We start from the raw sequence: 16,631 nt of genomic DNA, 5'->3' as shown, positions 1-16,631 counted from the left end.
TGTTTTTTTTTGGCCGCATGGACCTGGATAAAGGGATGGGGTTACGGTTAGGTGAATACGTGGGACCAACATCAACATTGTTTTTGTAAGTGGATACACTTAAAATGCGTGCAGACAGTGCAGCAATGTGCATCATGTCTTACATGTGGGCAAGATGAATTTCCATCAGTGTTTGAGTTTGGTCAGACGTAAATACAAACAAATAACATCTTCCTTCTCTCCTTTTTTTTTACTTGTACTGTCCAACAACTGAGCGATGAGAGCTGAAGGCCTTTTGTGTTGGGCAGGTTTTACTGTTACAATAAGTGGTTATGCTACACCAGCAGAGGAGTTTAACTGCTTCTTTGCTCGCCATGAATCCACCCAACACAGCAGCAGAGCTACGTACGGATGCTCTTTGTGGATTACAGTTCCTGCGTTTAACACAATAATCCCAGACAGACTGCAAAAAACTACTCACTCTTGCCCCCCTGCAATTGGATTAACAACTTCCTCACAAACTGATCACAGACTGTGAGACCCGGCCCCCACCTCTCATCCACCCGCACACTGAGCATCGGCGCCCCACAGGGCTCTGTGCTAAGCCCCCTGCTGTACTGCCTCTACACACATGACTGCAGTCCAGCCCACAACAACAGCATCATCAAGTTTGCAGACAACACCGTGGTGTTCGGACTCATCCCCAGAGGTGATTAGTCTGCCTATAGACCTGCCTATAAGTCCTGAAGCTGACAACCTGGTCCACAGAGAACAACCTCGCCCTGAACACCAGCAAAACCAGGGAAATCCTCATCGACTTCAGGAAGCATGGCGCCGACCCAGCCCCCCTCCATTTTATTCGGGAGCATGTGGAGAGGGTCCACACCTTCAGGTTCCTCTGCATCATCATCTCTGCAGAGCTCTCTTGGACAGCCAACACCACAGCCATCATCAAAAAGTGTCAGGAGCGTCTGCACTTCCTGAGGGTCCTCAGGAAGAACAACATCAGCACCAACCTGCTGCTGACCTTCTACCAGTCATCCAACCAGAGCGGATAAGGAGAGACTGCAGAGAGTCGTAGAGACAGCTCAGAAGATCATTAGGTGCCCTCTCCCCTCCCTGACTGACATCTACTCCGCCTCACTGAGGCCCAGAACATTACCAAGGACAGTTCACGCCCCGGCTCAGACCTGTTCAAACTGCTGCCCTCTGGGAGGCGCTACAGATGCAATCACCATCCTCAATTCTAAAATGCACAGATAAAATCTGCAATAGCACATCCATATGTACATGCTTATATATATGTGTATGTGTATAAATGCTTATCCACACTTCTGTCCACTTATGTATCAATGCAACGTCAACACTCTACCTCATTGCTACCTCTTGTACATCTGACACGTTTGCAAACAATTTTGTACGCAATTTTGCACACAAATTTTGGACATTCCTTATTACAGTTTATATTTGAACACATGTTGTACGTACTGATTTATTTAATATTAGATTTCATTATTTTCGTTATTATTGCACTGAAATGGTGATGCTTTAATTTCATTTTACAATGGACAATAACAATAAAAGCAAATCTATCTATCTTATGTATCTTCGGATAGCCAGGGAGTATATTTGTATAAACCCCTTTTTGTTTTATTTATTTATTAATACAATTTTATGTTTTAACCCTTGTGCTATCTTGTGGGGTCCAGATGACCCCACTCCCAACGTTAACATGCATTATATAGCACAAGGGTAACACAGTAACCCCCCCCAGCCGACCGACCCCCCAAGCACCGCTCGCCCGCCCACTCCCCCGGCCACCAGGCTGCCCTGAGAGAACCGATTAAATATTTCAGTTAGGTGGGGGTTTGTTTGTTATTTTGTCCTTGGTTCACCCTGAAACCTTTTTGCTTCACCTTAAGTTATTGTTGGTGATTGTTTATTATTTTGTATATAAATGTGTTTTTGTATGGAAACAACCTTTGGTGTTTTTGTTACAGTCAGGGCAAACATTTTACTTTTATGTTATGCCCTATTGGTACCCCTGGACCAAAAAAGGGGGCATAACAGCTCCTGACAAGTAAATTCACTTTTAACTAGTACAAAAACCCTTCTTTCAATCGTTTTAATTTTGTGTATATATTTATATTTTTAATTTTTTAAGAGAATTATTTTCTAAGAGACCTACTGAGTTCTAATGTTTAAGATTCAGACTTGAGACTTACATTTATTAAACCTGCCTTCAACCCTTTAAAATGTATATTATATTTTTTTATTCTTAAAGACATTAGTTTTCCAAGAGGCTTTCTTAGTTCAGATTATTTAGATTTAGAATTTAAAAGCCTCAAAGATAAACAGGGAAATGTTTTCAAAAATAAAAGAGTGGACAAATTCAGTAACTGCTTTTTTTTAACCTAATAATCAAATCTAATTAAACTTTCCCGCCCCACTAATGTGACTAAAAGTTAGTTACAAACAAAAAATAAAATTTGAAAAACCAAAACCAAAGCAAAAAACTATTATAAGAAAAAAAGAAAATAAGACACTTCCACTGTCCACAACCCTGTAGGTCAACAAAGCAACCCAACAAACTAATGAGCCACCATTTTACTAAGAACAAGTATAAAAAACATGTTTTAAAATGTAAAAAAAAAAGAATAAATGACAAGACAAGTCTAGTTGACTGCTTTTTTTAACCTACTACAAATTTAATCTAATCAAACTTTATTTTTCCTACTACTAAAAGACACGAAAAACCTTAAAAAATAAATAAGGGGGTGACTATTTCCTGTTCTGGAGGGACTAGAACAATCAGAGAACTTAGAGCTGAGATGAATCCTCCAATTCTTTTCCTGAGAATTTTTCTGAAACAAGGCTTCATTTGTAGATCTTCTATGCATTTGATGAAACTTGTCCCAATCATTCTAGCGAGCTCATCCCTTCCTATATTTCTTATTGAAGGCATCCTCTCTGACCTAGTCCATTCTTCACAGAGATTCCTGAAAACCTCTTCATGAAGTGTGTCCAAGTCTTTCAGATCAATTTGATCTTTATGTGTGATCAGAATTCTCCTACAAATGATCTTCACACAGTCAGAGTCCGTCAGTATTTTCTGAAACAACAGCAACATCACTTTCTGAACGGACCCTCTTACTTTCTCTTCTGTGCTCATCTGACCAGATTCAGTTTTAGAACCAGATTTTCTTTTGAAGACATTTTTCATCCTTCTCCACCATTTTCTCTTGGGTTCTTTCTCTGGGCGTTTTGTCTTTTTAGAAAAGGATTTCATGACACAAGGCTTCTTCTTTGATTTTTCCATGTACTTAATGAAATGTGAAGCAATCATTTCATTGAGCAGATCACTTCCTATATCTGTCATTGAAGGCATCGTCCTTGACCTTGCCCATTCTTCACAGAGTTCCTTGAAAACCCTTTCATGGAGTGTGTCTAAATCCTTCAGCATGTTCTCATCTACATTTGTTTTCAGAATCTTTCTACTTATCAGCTCCACACAGCCTAAGTCCTTCAGTAATTTCTGAACCACCAGTGTTATCACTTTCTGAACGGACTGTCTTACTTTCATATTTCTGATCATTTCCTTCCTTTTTTCTGTTGACTCATTGCATTTAAAACAGGATTCACTTCTAATGACCTTTTGCCTAGCTCTCTTCTCTTTGCGTTCTAATTCTATTTCAGGGAAAAGGTGGCGTTTTATCCGTTTTAGGATCCTCTTATGGCTCATTCCTGGGTGATATTTGATCATTTTTAGTAGAGCGTCCCTATACAGTTTTCTTAACGTTTCTTGTCTTGAAAAGGTTTGTAATTGGCAAACAGAAAATGTTGTCCAGAAAGAAGGACTAACACAAATTGATGATTGAAAGTGATCAATGTAATGGATGACTCTTCTTACAGGTACTGGTCGTGAGGCTCCTTTTTTGATTTTCCTTAAAGCTTTGACTAACACTACATCCCCCTTTTTCTTATAACTCTGTGTGCTTCGCTTCTTATCTTCTTGCTTAACAGCATCTGAATTTGTCTCACGTGATGCGGTATTGTCGCTACAGAAAACCTCATCTACAGCATCAGTGATGGCAGAGGACATATTATTCATTCGGCAGTAAAACATTTCTAAAAGAGCATCTTTAAGGATGGATTCCACGGTTTCCGCCATGAACTCTTCAGTCTGAGAAACGGTTTCACATTGAATCTCTCCAGAAGATGTTGATGCACTGTTACTGTTTAATTTAGCTGGAGCATCATCTTCATCTGAGGACCCAGACCCATATTGTAATATATCATACATCATCTCTTCATATATTGCATAGGTGAATCTGGCTAAGCATTCTGAATATAATTCATGCAACTGACATTTGCTATAATTGTGTAGGATGGGTTTCACAAGATTTTGATGGTTTTTGATCAAGTTTGTTATCAATTTCTTGTGGTCTTTGGACCATCTGAATTGTTTTACCCTATTCTTCAAGCTTGGCAAAGAAATGTTCTGTATAAAAGAATTCCTATAGGGCATGAATTCATTTTGAAGCATGCATCTAATTCTGTCAAAGTGAAAGACCACATCTAAGGTAAATATGGTATTATAAACTCTCCAGATTCTGAATAAGGCTTGAGACTCATTATTCCTCCTGAATCTTTGTCGAAACATCTCTTCGAAAGATCTGTGCTCTACAGGTATCAATTCACCGTCCAAAATGTTTTCAGTCATTGCTAGAATTTGCTCTCTTTTAAATGGATAACCCCTGGATTTTATGATGTCTTTTGTTTCCCTCATGACTTTTGAAATGTAATCTGAACATTCTGGTTCTTCGCTATCACAGACTGTTGCTCTCAAATTCAATTTAAAGGTGTTTGTGGTTGAAGCTTCTTCACTTTCTAAATCCCATGAAGTCACATCGAGAGAACAGGTGTCGCTGTGATCTGCTTTCTCTGGTGAATCTTTTGAACAACCAGCTGTGGGTTGTTGCTCAGAAGGGTCTAGAGGCGTTACTTTGTTTTTGCGTTTACCAAACCCCTTTCGAATCTTTCCTAAAAATCTTTTCATTGTCTTGAATTTATTTACCACAGAATTGGATGAACTCTCGTTAAAAGCGACTTTGTAAAGTTCTTCTTGTGGTTGATTGAAGAAAGAGGTGCCAATTTTACCTTTGCTTACCAGATGTACAAACGAGTGTTTCAATGACTATATTAGAATTTTAATCTGCCACTGATGATGTCGATGTGACTAATAACGTGTCATGTGATGTCATACTCCCATATTGATGGCAACATTAGAGGAAACAATGTTGTCATGTGACATCATCATCATTCATCATCATTGTGGGATGATGATGATGTCATGTGACATCACCCAATGATAACTTCTTATGACATCGTTGTGGAATGATGAGTATTCTGATACGTATTCATTCATGCAGAAGATGACATAATTAAAACTCCTTCTTCAAAAAAATTAATTAATTTTTTAAACTCTTAATCAAACCACCCTAAATAACATTAAATTGTTACATGTGAAAACAAAATTTTGGCAATTGTGCTACTTGTTCCTTTTAACAATTTACTTGAATGTAGAAGCAAAACCTTAAAACACGGCAAAATAAAGGTTTTAATATATTTAATTCTTCTGGCTCTTCGCTACTAGAAGTGGTGGTCTCCCATGATGCGGAGAAAGCCTTCGGCAGAGTTGAGTGGAGCTTGGTTTGGTTTATTTTGTATTTGTGTTGAGGTACCTGAGTTGTTGTGTTATGTATTTTGGTTTTGAGAAAACTGTTAAAAGTTACTATTTCTGTTATTCTTTGAATTTCTGTGTTTTAACAAACCTGTTGTGATCAAGAAGTACTATCGATAAGCAAATGCTTGCACCTGAAAACGTGAAAAACACCCGTGAATTAAACGTTGAACATCAAAAGGAAGACATTAACTTCCATTGTGAGTTAAAGTGTTGCGAGGTAAGTTAATGTGTTGTGTTGTGACCCTTCTGGGGAGTATTCCAGGAAGCATGTTTAAACTAGCCTGACTTTAAGCCTGAACTCTGGCTGAAATCCGCCTGAACTCGCTTACTCTGGGTATGTCGGTTCCAAAAGACCGGGTATGAGTTGGCGTAATTACGCTCGACTTGGTAACCCTGGGTTAATGCACGTGCACGGAAGGTACATAAAGACATTCTCAATAGATCGCCGATTTCCGGAGTCACCATGGAAACGCGTGGAGAACCAAAGAGAGCGCAATACTTTAGTGAGACGGAGTCTGAGATTTTAATGACGGCGTATGAAGATTATACGTCCATCAAAAAAGTAACATGGCTGCATCATCAGAAAAAACAGTTTCTGCTTGTAGTAGAAGAACAGACAAAGTAAACGCACAAGTTTCTGATCTTATTTCCATTTTCCTTGTGATGCATATATATATATAACTTATCCAATTTTGCCACCTTAAATAAATTACTTCTATTGGTAACAAATAATTGAGTTAATTTAATCAACCTAATTTCTTACGTCTATAAAACTCAATAATTGTTTATACAACTCAAATTTACTAAATGTCATATTACTCCAATTCAATTAATATTTTTTCCATCTTAATTAATTATATTTCTTGATCTCTCATATGTCTAAGTATGAGCCGGCAGATATACTCATTGTTATAACAATAAAAAGGACGGGGAAAAAATGCACGTCGCGCTCAAATTCATTAAAGAATTGTCCGTCTTTGTTCATCACCCTAACGTTTGATAGGGGTGCTATATAAACTCATCATCCTCTCCTTCACTCTCTCTCATGGTGCAGAGACATAAGCACAGTGGTACCAGATAACTCAGCAAAACATGGCAAAACACAGTAAAACAGCTAAACAACTAAAAGAATTTGGTCAAAAAGCCACAATTAAACCAACATCCGTCCAGACAGGCAAAGGAAATGGTATCCCACAATCCCTTGCGGTGCCGATCTAACAGCAGCACCAAAGTTAAACCTAGTTAATTGAATTAATTTGAATGAAAGGAAAATAACTGTCTGATAAAAACGTGTTATTTTTAAACTGACTTAACAGACAAATAATTTATCTTAACTGAAGCAAATAATTAGGTTAGATCAAAGTAAAAAAGTTAAATTTTCCAACATCCATATGTGATCTTATCACCCTTTCATGGTGGAAAAAGTATTATCTGAGCTTCTTCATCCACTAAATCATCTTCAAATGGACACGCAATGCTTCACCTCTCTGTAAACAAACTAACCTTCAACTAAACCTGCTCCCGACCAGGTTATGTTCAGAGTATGAGTTGCCATGGCAACTTGACCTACCCTGAAACATACCTCCATTTCTGGAACCGAAAACTGAGGTTATCAACTTCCTTAGCCTCAAACTTACCGTGGTAGCTAGCATAACCTGCTTCCTGGAATAGCCCCCTGGCAGAGAGCAAACAAAAAAACAACGACAAAAAAACAAACAGCCATTTTTTTGGGTTCACAGCTTAAGCTCAGTAGTCAAATTTGTCTCGTACATTTCCGCCGGGTCTGGTCTGGTTTCTTTTTACAGGTTTGGTGGTCTCGGCTTTCAATCCGAGACAAGATGGCGCCAGCGTGTGCGGCCTGCCGTCTGTCAGCTCTGCTCCCATATTTGTTTGTTGCTTTTTTTTATTGTTTTTATTAAGCTGGCACCCTGTAACTGCTCTCCTGGTTTATGATCGCCAAGCTCTAAAATTTGAGCATTACCAGGAATTTATTTTTAAACTGACTTTTAAATATGAAGCTCCATTCTCGCCATCGTTCCTCTCTGGCATACCTGTTTACCTACGTCGCACCACGCCCGGCTGTCAGCGAGGAAAGCGTCCAAGGACTACAGCAAACATAAACGGATGACATTCATATAGGGAGCACATGAAGACTCTATTTAAAGACTCTTATTTAGTTAAAGTTATTTAGTCAAATTTTAACTTTTTATTTTCTACCAGGGGAGATAAAAAAGGCGGTGGCACTGCATCGTTTGCTTGTGGCTCATTTGCAACCAAAACAATCACGCTAAATAGCTACTCCTCATTTGAGCATCATGTATTTTCTTTTAACAGCCTGTCTATTTTATCTGTTACTGTTTACAGACCACCAAAGCCTCCCTCGTGTTTTATTCAAGAATTTTCTGAATTCATATCAATAATACACTCCAAATACAGTAGAGTTTTAATAACTGGTGATTTTACCCTACATGTTGATAAAGACAGTAATGCTCATGCAAAGGAATATCTCAACCTTTTGCACTGTATGGATTTTACACAGCATGTCACACAGCCTACCCACAACAGGGGGCGCACTCTAGACTTGGTCATTACCTATGGCCTGTCCTGTAGTGTGTCCTCTGTTGTTGACTTGGCTGTGTCAGATCACTATTGTATATTTTTTATATCACCAGTTTTACTAGACAGGAAGCTCCAGCGAGAACTGTGAGGAAACGATACATAACTCCTGATGTGGCTGCAAATTTTATTAATATTTTACATCAAACTCCTGCTCAGATTTTACCTGCATCATGTGATGTTTTGGTTGGGGAGCCAGTTCAGCGCCGTGCTGTTTTGTGGCGCCTTCCATCCGTGTAACCAGGGTTTGAATCCGGGCTGCTCTCTATTCCCTTCTCTGCTTCTGTGCCAGTCCCAGGCCCGGATAAGGGTTGCATCAGTTCTCTTTAAAACAATAGACAGTTTAACTAAAAGAGACTCTCAAAGGTCCTCCATAGCCGCCTCAGATGCTGTATGTGAGAGTTTTGCAGACCACTTCAGGAGTGAAATCAATGCTATTAGATCTAGTTTCTTAACTCAAAAAGGTTTTGTTTTGAATGAAACTATAGCATTGCATTTATCAGAGGAAACACTGGAAAGTTCTGTCCTGGTTGATACTGTGGCACTTGGTCAGTTTTTCTCCCAGTTAAAGCCACCCACCTGCCTTGTAGACCCAATCCCCACATCGTTGTTGAAAACATTTTATGACTTCTTTGAGTTTGAGCTTTTAAATATAGTAAATTACTCTCTTCAGACGGGTGTCTTCCCTGCTGCCTTTAAAACGGCAGTGGTGAGGCCTCTTCTGAAGAAGAGTCATTTAGATCCAAACAACTATAACTAACTAATTATCGTCCAGTATCCAACTTGCCATTTTTAAATGATTGAAAAAACTGTTTTAATCCAATTTAATGAGCTTTTAAATAGAAATAACATCTTTGAAAAATATCAATCCGGTTTTAGGACAAACCACAGCACAGAGATGGCACTTGTTAAAATAGTAAATGATATTAGATGTAACCTGGATTGTCAGAAACTCTCAGTTCTGGTACTACTGGATCTCAGTGCTGCATTCGACACAGTAGATCACAGTATTTTACTCAACAGGCTAAGAAGTTTGGGCATCTCTGCTACCGTACTAAAGTACTTTTATTCATATCTTACAGATCGAAGTTTTTATGTAAGTATGGATACATGCTCCTCAAAAGTCTTTGACATCAACTGTGGGGTCCCCCAAGGTTCAATTTTAGGCCCACTACTTTTTAATCTATATATGCTGCCACTGGGGGACGTCATCAGGAGGCATGGCGTTTGTTTTCATAACTACACTGATGACACTCAACTCTACATTGCTGTGTCTCCTGATGATGAAGAGTCGGTCAACACACTCTTAAAATGCATTTTAGACATTGAGTCATGGATAGCAGAGAACTTCCTACAGCTAAACCAGGACAAAAAAGAGGTTTTAGTGATCGGTTCTGAGGGCAAGAGAGAGATTGTTTTATCTAAATTAAAGAATTACAAAACTTCTCAGTGTGTGAGAAACCTGGGTGTCATTTTTGACTCTGAGATGAATTTCATCCCACAAATTAAAAATATCACGAAAACAGGATTTTATCATCTAAAAAATATAGCCAGAGTCCACCTGTTTCTCTCTCCTGCCAGCACAGAGGTGCAAATGTATGCTTTTATTACCAGCAGGCTAGATTTCTGTAATGCCCTGCTCTCTGGTCTTCCTAGAACAAGGATAGCAAATCTTCAACTGCTGCAAAATTCAGCATCACGCGTATTGACGAGGACCAGGGGGCGGGAACACATTACACCCATTTTAAAATCGCTGTATTGGCTCCCTGTGCGCTTCAGGATTGATTCTAAAGTTCTTTTATTGGTTTATAAATGTTTTTATGGTCTCGGGCCTTCATATTTATCTGACATGATTTTAAAGTATAAGCCCTCGCGGACCCTGAGGTCCCCTGACACAGGCCTTTTGGTTTTCCCAAAAGTTAGTACTAAAACATACGGCGAGGCCTCATTCAGTTTCTACGGACCTCGCCTGTGTATATACATTTATTTATTTGTATTTATTTTGTTTGTTTATTTTACATTTTTTAGTCACACTTACCATTTTTTGTGTCTATTAAGGTTTATTATGGAAGCGATTATGTAGCATAAATAAAAAGCAAAGTCAAAACCAGAAATGCTTTTTCATTTTCAAAATGAAAAAGCATTTTTTGACTCAAAAATATAATGAAAAAGCAAACCACCAAAATGCTTTTTCATTTCTTTCCTCAACACAGCTTATTCTGTCACTTAATTAAAATTAAAATGAAAATGGTATTTGACATTTCATTTTCAAGACGTTCTCTGGTAAATGTGTAGCATTATTCATTTAGAAATGTCTAATTTGACAATTAAAATGGATTAATTGAAATGCTTTTTAATTTTCAAAATGAAGCTGCATTTTTTGACTCAAAATTAAAAAGAAAAAGCAATACTTCAAAATGCTTTATCATTTTATACTTCAACCCAGCTTTTTTTGTTACTTAATTAAAATGATAAATAAAATGGTATTTGACATTTCATTTTCAAAAAGGTCCCTGGTAAATGTGTAGCATAATTCATTTAGAAATGTCTAATTTGACAATTAAAATGGATTAACAGAAATGCTTTTTAATTTTCAAAATGTATCTGCATTTTTTGACTCAAAATTCAAATGAAAAAGCAATATTTCAAAATGCTTTTTCATTTTATACCTAAAACCGCTTATTCTGTGTCATAATTAAAACGAAAATGCAAAGAGGGGATTGCATTTGCATTTTAACATCCACCCCGCGCACCTTGTCACAATATTCACTTCGAAAAAGCATTAGCAGAGGGGAGGCGGGGCGATGACGTCACTGCTTTCTCCGTGTGTCCGGCTGCTGACTGACGCACACACACGCACCAGGAGCAGACTGTGTTAGCGGCAGAGAAGAGGGTTTTGTGATGGTTGTGAACTTCTGATGAGTTTCCACAGCTTCTCAGGACTACATAGCTGCATGTCCGCCTTCTGCGGTCCTCCTCCTGACGCACCGCGGACAAGCTTTTGTTCTTCGGACCGCCAGCTGCCTTCGCATAGCGGAGCGCGAAGCTCCCGACGATCGCTGAAGGCGGAAATGCTGCTGCGATCTGAGAAACCATCATATGAATTTGTGTTTCCAGTGGTGTCCAGAACAAAATAAAGACTGATTCCCACATATTTACACATTTATTTGCAGCTTCGCGCTGAATTTGCTGTTTGATTTATTAAGATCCAGGAATCCAGGTTTGAGCAGGCCAGGTCCAGCGGTTTGTGAACAGGACCCGGTTTTACGTAATCTTAATGTGAAAAATGCAGCAGAATGTTCCTTCAGCTCCCTCGCGAATCGGAAGCTGTGAATCGTAAGCCAACTTCAGCGTCGTCTGACCGCACGGATTTGAAAACATATGATCGAGCAGAGCAGGCCGTAAAATATTAGCATAACTGTGATAAAACGCACATTATGAAGATAGTCTCCTGCAGCTTCGCCCTGAGTGTTTTGGTCCAACCAGCAACGTTTAGCATGGAGAAATCTGCTGTCTGATGATGGGGCTCCAGCTGTCATCAAACAGCAAATTCACCGCGAAGCTGCAGATGAATTTGTAAATATGGCGGACATGCTGCTGTGTAGTCCTGAGAAGCTGTGGAAACTCATCAGAAGTTCACAACCATCACAAAACCCTTTTCTCTGCCGCTAACAGAGTGTGCTCCTGGTGCCTGTGTGTGCGTCAGTCAGCAGCCGGACACACGGAGAAAGCAGTGACGTCATCGCCCCGCCTCCCCTCTGCTAATGCTTTTTCGAAATGAATATTGTGACAAGGTGCGCGGGGTGGATGTTAAAATGCAAATGCAATCCCCTCTTTGCATTTTCGTTTTAATTATGACACAGAATAAGCGGTTTTAGGTATAAAATGAAAAAGCATTTTGAAATATTGCTTTTTCTTTTTAATTTTTAGTCAAAAAATGCAGCTTCATTTTGAAAATTAAAAAGCATTTCACTTAATCCATTTTAATTGTCAAATTAGACATTTCTAAATGAATTGTGCTACACATTTACCAGGGACCTTTTTGAAAATGAAATGTCAAATACCATTTTATTTATCATTTTAATTAAGTGACAAAAAAAGCTGGGTTGAAGTATAAAATGATAAAGCATTTTGAAGTATTGCTTTTTCTTTTTAATTTTGAGTCAAAAAACGCAGCTTCATTTTGAAAATTAAAAAGCATTTCAATTAATCCATTTTAATTGTCAAATTAGACATTTCTAAATGAATAATGCTACACATTTACCAGAGAACGTCTTGAAAATGAAATGTCAAATACCATTTTCATTTTAATTTTAATTAAGTGACAGAATAAGCTGTGTTGAGGAAGGAAATGAAAAAGCATTTTGGTGGTTTGCTTTTTCATTATATTTTTGAGTCAAAAAATGCTTTTTCATTTTGAAAATGAAAAAGCATTTCTGGTTTTGACTTTGCTTTTTATTTATGCTACATAATCGCTTCCATAGTTTATGAAATTATTTGTTTCTTGTACATGTTTTAAATATATTTTATTCCTTTTACATTTTATTTGTAACTCCAGTGTTTTCCTCTGAGGGATCCTCCACATCGGTGACTGACCCTTCTCAGTGAACGGGGTCGCTGCAATGGTATCTCCCGGGTCTGACTCTTTTGATTGGATCTGGGGGTTCCTGTGGTTGTGTACTCCGTGAACTTGGGTGGGGGGGTCACTGATGTGGACATGTCCCCAAAATATCGTTTCCCCACTTCAGGCCGAAAACAGGTCTCTACTATATTCCATCGTTTTATCACTCTTTTTGTCATGGTGAGAGTGTGTTTATGTGTGTGTATGTGTGTGTGTGTGTGTGTGGGGGGGGGGGTTGTCGGCACTGTTTCTCTTGTCATCTTGTTTTTAAATTTTTATTGTATTTCATGCACAGCACTTTGAGTGACGTGTTGTTGTAAAAGTGCCATATAAATAAAGGTTGATTTGATTTGATGTGAAGGTTTTCGTGATGACCACAAGCATTACACTGTCAATAGGAAAGGTTCATGCAAAAACTGGGCATAAATTCAAAGAGACCTCAGCCTACTGACATGAAATGTGGTTAAGTCATTGCGTAAAATTGTTAAGCGGAACAAGATTTATTTTGTTGGTTTGATGTCGGGATGACATTTTTTTAGTGGGGGAGAGTCTTGTGGGTATATGATTATTGAACTTTTAAGTTGATATGTTTATGATATATTTTTTTAAAGTTTATGGAAGCGTTAAATATGTTTAATGATGTTACTAATCGACTGTTATGTCTTGGGGAATGTTCTGGGATCGATTAGTCATGACTTCACCCACCACCAGGGGGAGTCGTGCTGTTCCTCCTCATTGCATGAAACACCTGCATGAGGAACTCGCATAAATCACTCTAGTGTTCTCAGGTAATGGTGACCAAATATTGATGTTTTTGTTCAGACTATGTCATTGAAAAGTGTTATGGTTAGCTTAGAGTTACTTTGGAGCGGAGTTTTGAAATGTTTGACAGTTTTATTCGTGATCGGATGTTATTTATGGTTTTGCCTCGAGTGAACGTGCACACCCGCATCTTGTGTCCAGATAGTTTTATTTGATGCTTGATGGAGCATTTTGTGATCTCTTTTCTCAAAAGTGACAGTTACTCAAAGAATGTGTTTATTAAATGTTTCTTAATTCGATTCGATTCCCGGAGGGGAATAAGCAATGGTACTGGGGGGCAATTACTATATCAATGGCGAGCAGTTAACATCACCCGGTGGGGGTCCTTAGGCAAGGCCCTTAACACTACTGCCTCCCGAGCGCGGTTCAGCTGCAGCTCACCGCTCCCCCAGGGGATGGGTCAAATGCGGAGAAGAATTTCCCCATTGAGGGATGAATACAGTATAAATTTATTTTTATTTTATTTATTTATTAAAATAAACACCTGCATGAGGAACATGCATAAATCACTCTTGTGATTCTTTATCCCCTGGGGGGTATTCCAGAAAGCAGGTTATGCTAGCTCCCACGGTAAGTTTGAGGCTAAGGAAGTTGATAACCTCAGCTTTTGTTCCAGAAATGGAGGTATGTTTCAGGGTATGCCATAGTAACTCATGCTCTGAACATAACCTGGTCTGGAGCAGGTTTAGTTGAAGGTTACTTTGTTTACAGAGAGGTGAAGCAGCATGCCGTGTCCATTTGAAGATGATTTAGTGGATGAAGAAGCTCAGATAATACTTTTTCCACGTGAAAGGGTGATAAGACCACATATGGATGTTGGAAAAATAAACTTTTTTACTTTGATCTAACTTAATTATTTGCTTCAGTTAAAATAATTAAAAATATATTTTTTTGTTAGGTCACTTTAAAAATAACACGCAGTTTTCAGACAGTTATTTCACTTTCATTCAAATTAATTCAATTAAGTAGGTGTAACTTTGGTGCTGCTGTTAGATTGGCACCGCAAGGGATGGTGGGATATCATTCCCTTTGCCTGTCTGGACGGATTTGGGTTTAAGTGTGGCTTTTTGACCAAATGTGTTTAGTTGTTTAGCTGTTTTACTGTGTTTTTAAGTTATTTTGTCCTACTTTGCTCAAGTCTCTGCACCATGAGGGAGAGGGAGGGAGAGGATTTGATGAGTTTATATAGCACCCCTAAAGTCTATTGGTATATTGACAAAGTCAGAAAATTCCTAAATGACTGAACGCACTAAGCACATACTGTTTTGTTCTTTTTATTGTCCTAAAAATGAGGATCTGCCGGCTCAAACTTAGACATATGAGAGTTCAAGAAATATAATTAATTAAGATGGAAAAAGATTACTTGAATTGGAGTAATATGACATTTAGTTAAATAAATATGTAAATTTGAGATGTATTAACAACTATTGAGTTTTATAGACGTAAGAAATTAGGTTGAATAAATTTAACTAAATTACTTGTTACCAATAGAAGTAATTCATTTAAGTTGGCAAAATTGGATAAGTTATAAATATATATATATATATATATATATATATATATATATATTAGGGCTGCACGATATGAGGAAAACTTGCGATATGCGATATTAGAGATTAATATTGCGATAACGATATAATTTGCGGTGTATACAAAAATAGAAAAATGCCAAAAACATCATTCCCATTTCATTGCAACAGTTTAAAATTATACTCCAAATGACCCTCATCGACATAGGTGACAAACATCTAACATAATAGGCCTCCATCTGATTGCTAAACAATGGGAAGGCGTCCATCTGCTTGGTCAAAGCATAAAGGGATTTATTTGATTCGTTAAAAGCGTCAAGCTGCCATAAGATTGTTTTAACACATTTTGGGTTTACGATTTATTGCGATATTCGCAATCTTTCGCAATATGCCTATTGCAGAGCTGGATATTGCGATAACGATAAATTTGCGGTATATTGTGCAGGCCAAATATATATATATATATATATATATATATATATATATATATATATATATATATATATATATATATATATATATATATATATATATATATATTTTAAACATGCTTCCTGGAATACCCTCCAGAAGGGTCACAACACAACACATTAACTTACCTCGCAACACTTTAACTCACAATGGAAGTAAAGCAGCAATTGAAGTGCTTTTATTCTGAAATTTCCACTGGGCTGAGCGGCTAACTGCCTAACGGAAAGTAACGTCACAGTGAGCTGTGGAGGGAGCATGATTTTTCTACAAGAGAAGCTAGCATCAGTGTTGCCAGAAACTTTGTCTTTATTACGGTTCTCTATGGCAAGCCATTTAACATTTAAAAGCTAAGTTTGACTATCCGGAATTAACATTGTAGATATCAACGACGTATTTCTGACTAGTCGTAATTACATTTTGGATAGTCTGAATTGTAATTCAAGATATCTGTAACGTAATTGTGACTAGTCGAAACGACCGATAGAGATATCTATAATTCAGTTTTGACTAGGCAAAACTGAATTATAGATATCTGCAATGACGTCATTGAAAACGACATTCAACTCATCACACATCTTAAATGACAATTGCAGACATCTGTAATTCAGTTTTGCCTAGGCAGAATGAAAGTTAAAGATATCGCATACGTCATCATCACTAGCTCCTCCTGTCTTGCACAGGCTGCAGCATTAAAAAGACGATTAAAAATCGCTTCACCCGCTGGCTGCTCTACGACGAAGATTAAGGGCTACCAAAAAAGTAAAATTACAAGATTTTAAGTCGTAAATTTATGAGGAAAAACTCTTAAGTGGAAGTGAGCATGCTGAGCAGCAGGTGAACGCCACAC

The sequence above is a fragment of the Oryzias latipes genome, chromosome 12, assembly GCF_002234675.1.
Source record: "Oryzias latipes chromosome 12, ASM223467v1".
Lineage (NCBI taxonomy): Eukaryota > Metazoa > Chordata > Actinopteri > Beloniformes > Adrianichthyidae > Oryzias > Oryzias latipes.
This window is presented reverse-complemented; position numbering follows the sequence as displayed.